The sequence below is a fragment of the Elephantulus edwardii genome, unplaced genomic scaffold (genome assembly GCF_000299155.1).
Source record: "Elephantulus edwardii isolate Elephantulus edwardi_28Jun2011 unplaced genomic scaffold, EleEdw1.0 scaffold00152, whole genome shotgun sequence".
In the NCBI taxonomy this organism is placed as follows: domain Eukaryota; kingdom Metazoa; phylum Chordata; class Mammalia; order Macroscelidea; family Macroscelididae; genus Elephantulus; species Elephantulus edwardii.
Window position 1 is genome coordinate 3933150 of NW_006399902.1, and position 10419 is coordinate 3943568.

General features: G+C 43.6%; 1 pseudogene; it reads right to left on the reverse strand.

Moving 5' to 3' along the window:
• Window positions 1-781: 781 nt before the first annotated feature.
• Window positions 782-1097, reverse strand: LOC102858391 (annotated as a pseudogene).
• Between the last annotated feature and the right edge of the window lie 9322 nt (window positions 1098-10419).

Here is a 10419-nt window from a genome sequence, read left to right on the forward strand (position 1 = left end):
GAGAGCAGGAATCGTGGCAAGCTTTTGGAGTCGACTGCTTTTCAGGGCATGTGTTTGTTACGTGCATGTTTGCTCTGACCCCATGAGGAGGCTAGCCAGACTGTGACAGTGATGTATGTGCCAATCGTGGTAATGGGTACCCACGGTGGACAGTGTTGGCTAGAGCTTCCCGACTAAAACAAGCCTGGAAGCAGGAGCGGCATCCACTTTCGAAATGGCTTGCCTGCGGAAACTCTATGTACAAACAGGGCTCAGGCTGTTCGTTCATAGGGTCGCTATGAGTCTTCTACGACTCCACGGCACCAAACCAGTGTTCTTCCCACGGAATGCCCCTCAAAGGAAATCCAATCACACGTCTGAAAATTTCAAGAGCGTTTATTAATTTCCACATGTGGAGACTTTCCCCCTCCTCAGGAAGGTGGTGAGGGGGAAAAGCCTCGAGTTCCCCCTCCCACTTGCTTTTATAGCCCTTTATTGAGTGCCCCTGTTAGGGCAGAGAGATTGGTGGGCTGAGGAATCAGTCATTTGGTCGGCTTTTGACGGGCTGGCTACTTTGCCCGCCTTTATTCCTTTTGTGTCACTTAGACACTAGTTAATTCCTTACTTTTCAAGGACAGACAAGGCTTTACCCGGAGCACTCGTGTTTGCCTTAAGCTAAGAATTTTTATGGCCGCTTCTGCCTCTAGCATTAATGGGGGTTTATAAAAAATGGGGTTTCTGCTGTCCCTTCACAACAACACTTTATTACATCAGATGGGCTTTGGGGGACAGTGGAGCGCACTCAGTTCTTCTTGGCAACCGCCTTCCTCATGGAGGCCAGGAACTTGCTGAGTTCTTCTCGCTTCCTCTTGGCGTGGATGTGTGTCCCCACCCTTTTCTTGATGAACTTGAGGGCCCGCTTGTCCTTGGAGACCTTGAGCAGCTCCATGGCACGTCGTTCATAGGGCACAAAGCCACACACCTCCCGGATAATGTCCCCCACGAACTTGGTGTGCTTGGTGAGGCACCCGCAGCGGCAGCTGTGCTTCGCCTTGCTCATGTTCTTGGTGACTTTGGCCCTTGTTGAGGCCCACGGCCATAGGGTAGCGCACAGCCATGGCTGCTGCACGTCTGCGGCTGCCGTGGCGAAGATGTGTAGAAGGTTTTGAGGTCAGGGAGTGCTATGACTCCAACCTCATTTTTGTTTCTCAGAAGTGTTTTGTTTGCTCGGGGACTCTAGCCTCTCCAAATAAATTTGATAATTTCCCTTTCAATCTCCTTAAAAAATTAATTTAGAATCTGGATTGGGATTGCATTAAATATGTAACAGCCCAAATGTCTAACCACAAACGAATGGATTGAGAAATTATGGTACATTCACACAACGGAATACTATGCAGCACACAGGAGCAATGACTGTAAATTATTACCTAACTTGGGAGGGACTGGAGAGCATTATGATGAGTGAACTAATTCAGTCCCAAGTGAAAAGTGGAAAGAATTTGTTCTTGAAAACAATGTATTCTAATTTTGTAAATAAACTAGTGGTGGTGTTGTTGTGTCCTCAGTCGTTTGCAACTCATAGCGACCCTATGTACAATAGCCCTAAACCCTGCTCTTATCCTGTGCCAATCGCATTGCCTCTGACACACCCATCCCGATAACCCCAGACACTGAATCAATCCACCTCATAGAGGGTCTTCCCCTCCTATGCTGTCCCTCCACCCTACCAAGCATGATGTCCCTCTCCAAGGACCTGTCTCTCCTTACAGCATGTCCAAAGTATGTCAGAGGAAGCCCCAGAATCCTTGCCTCCAAGGAGTAGCCTGGTTTAACCCTCTCTAGGATGAATCTGTTTGTTTTCTTGGCAGTCTAGTAGAAAATGTAGATAGATAGATAGATAGATAGATAGATAGATAGATAGATAGATAGATAGATAGATAGATAGATAGATAGATAGAAAGAAAAACCAAACTAAAAAAAAAAAAAGTACCTTACTTACACAGACTTTTACTATTGTCCTAAACGTATAAATTATATCAGAGTTCACGGCGCCATGAATATTGTTTCCACATTTAACTCAATCCACTTAGTAAGTCTTTGACATTAGAGTTTTGGCTCCCACTTTACAAAGGAGGAAACTGAGGGAAGGAAGTCAAGGGACTAACTCAAGGCCAACAGTTTAGATCCAGGCCGAATGCCCGCCTCAGAGCTGCATAGTAAACGTCCCTTTCCCCAGGCTTAACCTGGAATAGTAACTGCAGACTCCCCTGAGGGGGAGAACCGAGCGAAGGACTGTTCCAGGAATAATGGAAGGACTCGGCCGGCACGCACGCACACCCCACCTCCCGGGGCGCCAGGCTCAGGTCTCCCGAGAGTGGGGGCGGGGGCGGGGCGCCGAGGCCGGGCTCCTCGCCGCTGACTCAGCGGCTCCCGGGACCCGCCGGCTGGCTCCCGAACAAAGCCGACTCGCCGGGGCAAGAGGCGGAGCCCGGCCCAGGAGGAGGGGGCGGCGCGGCGGGGAGTAGCGGAAGGCGGCAGGGGATGCTTGCGGGGAGGGACAAAACTGGAGGGGACACCCGAGCATGAAGAGAGGGGATCTGGAGCAGGAGAGGGATCCTAGCCGAGGAAAAGGGATGCAGCCAGGGGCGGGGCGGGGCCCGAGCGACGGAGAGGGACCGAGGCGCAGCCTCTAGGGACACCTCTGCGCTGGGCAGGTGGGGCAGAGGAGCAAGAGCGGCGGCCGATGAGGGACGCGGCCGGCGACAGTGCCGGAGCCGGGGGACTGGGCTTGTTGAGATGGTAGTGGATAGGGCGAGACTCTATCTAGGAAAGGCAGGTCTAGAAGAGAGGCCCCAGCCTGCAAAGGAGGGGGCGGTAAAAAGATGGAGCGAGGACCAAGTATGGGGGAGACGAAGGGTCCCGGCCAGAGGAGGCAAAACCCTATTTGGGGAAGGCAGCAGGGCGGAGAGCGGACCCCTAGCTGGAGAGGGCGGAGGCCACAGGCGGTGGGCACGGCTTTAGCCAGGAAAGAGAAGGGCGGGAGTCCAAGAGTGGGTGGGGTGGAACCAGGTCTGGGAGTGAGTTAGGGGCTCGAGAGTGGGCGTGACCCAGGAGAGGGACCAGTGAGGGGCGGGACTTGAGGAGAGTTGGAGCGTCTGATTGGCTCCAGAGGATTCCGCCCGAGTACTGCTTGCTCCGCGTCGCCACCTGCTGGTCTCAGCCGCTCTGGCCAGCACCGAGGAGCAGGTCTTCCCCTTCCAGGCGCATGTTTGCACACCTGTAAGATTAGAGTAGCTGTCGGTGTTTGCAGGTTCTTGTGGGCGTGGGTTGAGAATGGATGTTAAGAAAGTGGCTTTTCATCATCACTGTTGTTGTGTGCTTTGTAGTCAACTCCAACTCATAGTGTCCCTATCAGAAAATATTACTAGACCCCGCAGAGCCACCGGTGGGTTTGAACTGTCAACTTTCCAGTTTAGCAACTGAGTACTTAACCATTGCCCCAACATGGATTCTTATCAATCACCTTAAACTAACGTTTATTTTATACTTACTGGAGATAAGTGGATACGGACTTCCAGTTCTAACCCAAAGTTAAGCAGTTCAAACCCATTCGCTGCTCGGTGCGAGAAAGATGAGCAGTCCCTGTGCGATTTACAGCCTCTGAAAACCCTGGAAAAATCATCTATGTGTTGGTTCCAATTGGATGGCAATGAGAGAGAAAGGAGAACTGTACTACTACACATTCTTTGATTTCTCTCACATAAAGTCCTATAAAATATGTGATACTGTTATCCCCATTTTACAGCTGAGAAAACTCCTGAGCAGACAAGAGCCGCAGCTGTTCTCAATATAGGGAACAGATTCTAAGCAGACAAGAAGGAAGCAGGCCTCATCTTGCTGTTTCCTGACTTTTTGCGTCTTATTTCCCTTTTCTCTTTCTTCTTTTGCTTTCCCTATCTGAGCAAAGAATTCAATTCTTCCCATCTTTTAAATGCAGAATATACCAATATCACCATTCCCAGCGATTGCCAAAAGGTGCCCAGAGAAAGGTCTGGATCTAGCCTTTGCCATTAGGTGAGGGATTTTAGGATGGGTATTTGTGGTATCAATGAACCTAAAGATTGAGTTTACACAATCAATTAGTTACTCACTGAATCAATCATTCTTGTGTAACATAGCCCAATAGAAACTCTAAACACAGATGCTCAGCTAAACTCTCCTGGCAATGCTTTGTTCATATTGAATACACATGAATGAAGCAGCTACCAAGAAATGAGGAAAAGGGAGGCAGGAGGGGGGGGAAAAGCATTACACTCAGCAAGTCTGGTGTGAAAGATTAAGCATAGATGGCTCTTTGGTGAATGAGGTATGCCTACCCGAAACCCTGGTCTTTTTGATCACTTCACCTAAATGAGAAAATTGGATAATAAAAACAGAAGAATTGACTCATTTATACTATGATAATGGCAAAGAATACTGAGTATACCGTGGACTACCAAAAGAAGCAAACTAGTCTTAGAAGAACTTTAAACCAGAACGTTCCTTAGAAATGATGAGGGTGAAGCTTCAACATGCTCTCTCTGAATACATAATCAGCAAAGACTAGTTGCTGATAAAGAACAGCATCAAGACAAAAGAAAATAAAAACAAAAAAAGGATTAGAAAATAAGAAAAAACATTGTATCTGGTAGAGGATTGTAATGGTTAATACTTGGCCATGAGTCTCTGGCTTGGCTTTTATGTAATGAGGTGACGTGGCAGTTATGTAACATAGTTTTTCATTGTACTGCAGTATGATATAATTGGCTCTGAGCTGATCTAAGAAGTTTGGAGTGAGATGCAACATCCTTAATCTAGTCACAGCTTTGACCTGCTACAGGAAAAGTCTTCTCAGAGATGTGGCCCACATTTGATATCACTGGCTAAGCTGACTTGCTTTGGTTCCACCTAGATCCAGCATCTGGCTCACCGCTTGAACCAGTAGTCTTACCTACCGACCTTAGACTCCTGAGCCTCTGCAGATGCCTCTCTGCTGATGTCTGACTCATGAACCTGGGACTCACCAGCCTCTAGAAGCCCACAAATTATTTCTTTCCTATAAATCAATCTCTCCATAGACAGGTAGGTAAGTAGATAGACAGATACTGATTTTGCTTCCCTGGAGAAGCCAGTCTAAGACAAGGGCCAGTGCGAATGTTGAAAACCCTCAGTGAGATTGACACAGCCGCTGCAACAATGGAGCTAAATGTGACAATTATCATGAAGATGGGGCAGGACCAGGCAGCATTCATTCTCATATGTTGTTGTTGTTGATTGCCGTCAAGTCGAGCACGACTCATAGTGACACTATGAACAAAAGGCCTGAAGCTTCTCTATAACTATTGTCATTTTATCAAAGTTCATAGAGTTTCCAGAGGCGTGTTGTTTAGGAAGTGGGTTAATAAGGTCATTTTGACTTGACAGCAACCAAACAATAACAACAACATTGTTACACATTGGTACTGAAAATATGCACCTGGTGTGGCTTAGTGGTAAGACACTGCACTGCAATCCCAAAGACACACAGTTCGAATCCACCAGCTGCTCTGCAGGAGAAGGATGAACAGTCACCTTCTGTGTGATTTACTGTCTCTGAAAACTCACTGGAGGGTCAACCAACTGGTTGTTCAGTTCCAACTTGATAGTACATAACAACCTTCCATGGTGAGAAGTTCAGGTGGCCTAGTGGTAAGAAGCTGTGTTGCAATCCAGAAGGCACACAATTCAAATTCACTATCTGTTCTACAGGAGAAATATAGGCAATCTCCTCCTGTGCGATTTACTGCCTCTGAAAACCCGCCAGAGGGTCAGGTATGAGTCAATTCCGACTGGCTAGTACACAACAAAAGCATGTGAGAGAACGACACAAACTCTACATCTGATACTTCTCCTGGGTTCCTCTCTGCTTGTTTTGTTCCTTTGACCGATTTTAAACTGTAGCCTTTCCCTGTAGCAAAGCTTCACCATGGGTATAATAGCTTTCAGTGAGTTCTTTAATTGTTGTTGTTATGTACCTTTAAGTCAAGTATGACCCATGGCAACCCTATGAACAGCAGATCTGAACCCTGTCCTATCCTGTGCCATCCTCACAATCTCTGACACACTAGAGCTCATTGTGGCAGTCGCTGTATCAGTCTATTTGGTTGAACGTCTTCCTGTCTTTCGCTGACCATCCACCTTTCCAAGCATGATGTTCCTCTCCGAGAAATAGTCTCTCTTATGAACATGCACATCTGTGAAATGAAGGTGAAGTATATGTTTAAAGTCACCATTAGTGGGTGGTGTTTTTTTTTTTTTAAAGAAAAGGTATTTGCAACAAATATGGCCAGAAATACACAATGAGGAGAGGATAACAACGAGGAATGAGACCTTCTAAAGGTTAAATAATTCCAGTGTGCATCAAAATTTTTTTCCTATAGGGTGAAAAGAAAACCAACATGACTGGGAAAAACATTTGGCAATGACAACTGAGACAAGAGTCTCATAATGAAAGTTCACAGCATACTATAGGGCCCCCACAAGAAAAAGTTTGATAATCCAATAACAAAATGGGAAGACATTTCACAGATGAAGGAAGACCTTTGGATGGCCAACAGACACATGGAGAAATGTTCAAAATCATTGACCATAAGAGAGCTGCAAATCAAAACTACAATGAGATACCATCTCATCCCAGTACCAGTGACAAAGTTTAACAGGACAGCAAGCAATAGATGTTGAAGAGGATGTGGAGAGATTAGAAATCCCATATACTTTGGTGGAATTATAAAATGGTGCAACCACTCTGAAAGACAGTTTAGCTTGTTCTCAAAAAGCTGAACATAGAAATTTCATATGACCTCGTGCTATATTCCTAGTGGTGGAACACCTGGGTCACATGGAATCTCTGTCCTTGTGGAAAGCTGCCTCCCAGACAAGACTGAAGGAAACAGGAATAAACAAAGAGCTCCCTTAAGTTTTCTGTCTTATCTATTTTGTTTACTTGGTCTTACTCTTATTTAACCAGTACCTGAAATTTATTTACTGAAAGAGAGCAAGAGACCAGCGTGTGTGTATGTGTGTGAGAGAGAGAAAGACAAGAAGGTATAGCAGAAGGAGCAAATGGAAATAAAGGACTCTACCTTATTTCCTTGGCATTTGTGTGGTTACATTGTGATCCTGTAGGAAAAAATATCCTCAGTAGGTGGCTTAAAAGGACAGGAATTTATTAATTTTGAAGTTAGGAGTCTGAATTCAAAGCTATAGCAGAGCAAGTCTCTCTTGGCTTCTAAAACCCTTGGGTGTTTCTTGGCATTCCTTGGCTACTTGTAAATGTATCTTTTCAGGGTATCTGTCTTCTCCTATGTGTGTCTGTGTCTAGTCTGCTCTTTTTATAAGCCACTTAGGAGTCATCTAGGCCAGGATTTAGTTACTGTTTTGGGAGTGTTTTTAAAACCTGTTCAATTTCTTCTTTCATGACGGATCTATTCCAATTCTACCTCTACCTGTGCTGATGCGAAGAGCTGGATATGTGCAAAGAGCTGATGTTAGAAAACAAAAAAAGAACTCAGCATTCTTTAAGGTGAAAGAACTGGGGAGGGGGGGGAAAGCACTCAAAACCAAGCCTCAAGCTGTAATACTAAATGATGCCCTGAGCAAAACCCTAACTGATCAAAGAAGCATCAAAAGGAGATGGAAGAAATACGTTGAGTCACTGTACCAAAAAGAATTGATGGGACCATTTCAGAAAATGGCATATTATCAGGAACCAATGAGGTGAAAGAACACTGAAGGTATTGGGGTGGGGAATCCTAGAAATTTATAGGATGACAATATGTTTGAACCAACAAAATGTAGACCTAGATGTACTCCCCAGGCTCTGCCAAGAAATTTGGAAGACAGCTACCTAGCCAACAGACTATGTGTGTCCTCATTCATAAAAAAGGTGACCCAACAGAATGTGGAAATTGTCAAACAATATTGTTTATAGCACATGCAAGTAAGATCTTGCTGAAGATAATTTTGAAACGGCTAGAACGGTACATTGACAGACATTCAGGCAGAGTTGAGAAGAGGCCGTGGCACCAGAGATATCATTGCTGATGTCAAATGAATCTTAGCTCAATGTGGAGAATAGTAGAAAGATGCCTACTCGTGTTTTATTCACTACACTAAAGTATTTGATTGTTTGAGATATAACAAATTGTGGATCACATTGAGAAGAATGGGAATCCCAGAACACTTAATTATGCTCATGCAAAGCCTACACCTAGGCCAAGAAGCAAATAGGTGAAATAGGTGAAGTCACAATACTACTGAAATTAAAAGATAAAAATAGATTTTTATTAACAACTACGTTCCAACAAATTTGAAAATCTATTGGAAATAGACACATTTTCTTAGAAATTCATTGCTTACCTAAACTAGCACAGATTACTGTTGTTAGGTGCTGTTAAGTCAAGTATGACTCATAGTGACCCTATGAACCTCAGGTCTAAACCCTGTTTTGTCTGAGCAAAGCAAGGGAACACTGTATAGTTTAAAATTAAGAAGGTGTGCATCAGGGCTGTATCCTTTCTTCATGCCTGTTTCATCTCTATTCCGAAGAAATAATCCAAGAAACTGAAATTTATGACAAAGAATGTGGTGTCAGGACCTGAGGAAAATTAACAATCTGTGTTATGCAGATGACACAATTTTGCTTGCTGAAAGTGAGGAGTAATTTTTTCTTGTTGCAAAAATATCAAGGACCACAGCCTTCAGTCTGGAATATATCTCAAAATGAAGAAAACAAAAATTCTCACCACTGGAAAGTAGGCAACATAATAAAGAAAAGACAGCAATTGTCAATGATTTCATCTTACCAGGCTCCACAATCGACAAACTTGGTACCAGCAGTCAGGAAATCAAAAGACGTGTTGCGTTGGGCAAGTCTGCAGTCAAGGACTTCTCTAAAGTGCTGGAAGATAAGGCTGTCAGTTTAAGGACTAAGGTGCACCTGATCCAAGCCATGATCTTTTCCATTACCTGGTATGCATCTGAGAGTTGGGCAGTAAATAAAGATGACAGAAGAAGAATCAATGCCTTTGAGTTGTTATGCTGGAGAAGAGCACTACATATCCCACGGACTGCCAAGAGAGCAAACAAATACATCTTGGAGAAAGTGCAGCCAGGATGCTCATTAAAGGGAAGAATGATGTCATTTCATCTCACATACTTTGGGCATGTTGTTAAGAGGGACCAGTCCCCAGAGAAATATATCATTCTTGGAAAAGTAGAGGATCAGCAAAGGAGGAGAAGACCTTCAATGAGATTGATTGACACAGTTACTGTAACATTAGTTTCCAGGGTGGCAGAGATGATGAAGATGGCTCAGGAACTTGAGGTTCATAGGGTCACTATGAGTCATACTTGACTTAACAGCACCTAACAACAGTAATCTGTGCTAGTTTAGGTAAGCAATGAATTTCTAAGAAAATGTGTCTATTTCCAATAGATTTTCAAATTTGTTGGAACATGGTTTTTAATAAAAATCTATTTTTATCTTTTAATTTCAGTAGTATTGTGACTTCACCTATTTCACTTCTTATTCCTGATAATTGCACTTTCTTCTTTTCCTTTGTTAATTTTGCCAGGGGCTTGTCAATTTTAGGGAGCTCTGGTGACTTAATGGTGAAGAGTTAGCTCTTTCAAAGAACCAACTTCTAGTCTTGTTAATTCTATTGTTTTTATCTGGTTTTGATTTAATTTCTTTCTACTCATATCTTTATAATTTCTTTTTTATGGAGACTCTAGGCTCTGTTTGCTGCTCTTGTCAGAGATGTTGGGTTAAGGTGCTGATTTTGGTTCTCTTTTTTATGTGTTTATTGCTATAAATTGACTTCTGAGTATTGTATTTTCTGTGTCTCCAAGATTTTAGTATATTGTGTTGTCCTTCTCATTTGCCTCAAGAAAAATTTTAATTCCTTTTTTAATCTCTTTTATTACCTACTAGAGGGAACTCTGATGGTTTAGTGCTAAGAAGTTGTTCTGTGAACCTTAAGGCATCCAGTGTCTACCCACCAGCTGATGGACAATCTCCTCTTGTGTTTTTTGTTTTTTTAATTTATTATTAATTTCAGTAAAAATTTACAGAGACTATGAATTTCCATTCACTCATTGTTGCACTTTTCTCCCCTCCCAACCCTCCCCCCAGTACACTTAAAATTCTTTCATTGTTTTACAGACCCTCCCCCAGGTCCAGTCCACCATACAGCCTTTGCTCTGGACTCGTTTTTTTTTTTTTTTTTTTTGGACTCCTTTCATGACAAAAATACCTAATAATTTTCCCTCTTAAACAGTTTTTTCTCTCATCTGTGTCAATGCAGTATATATTATTGAACCCATCTTTCTCAGTCTCCCCCCAACCCCGATGTCAGT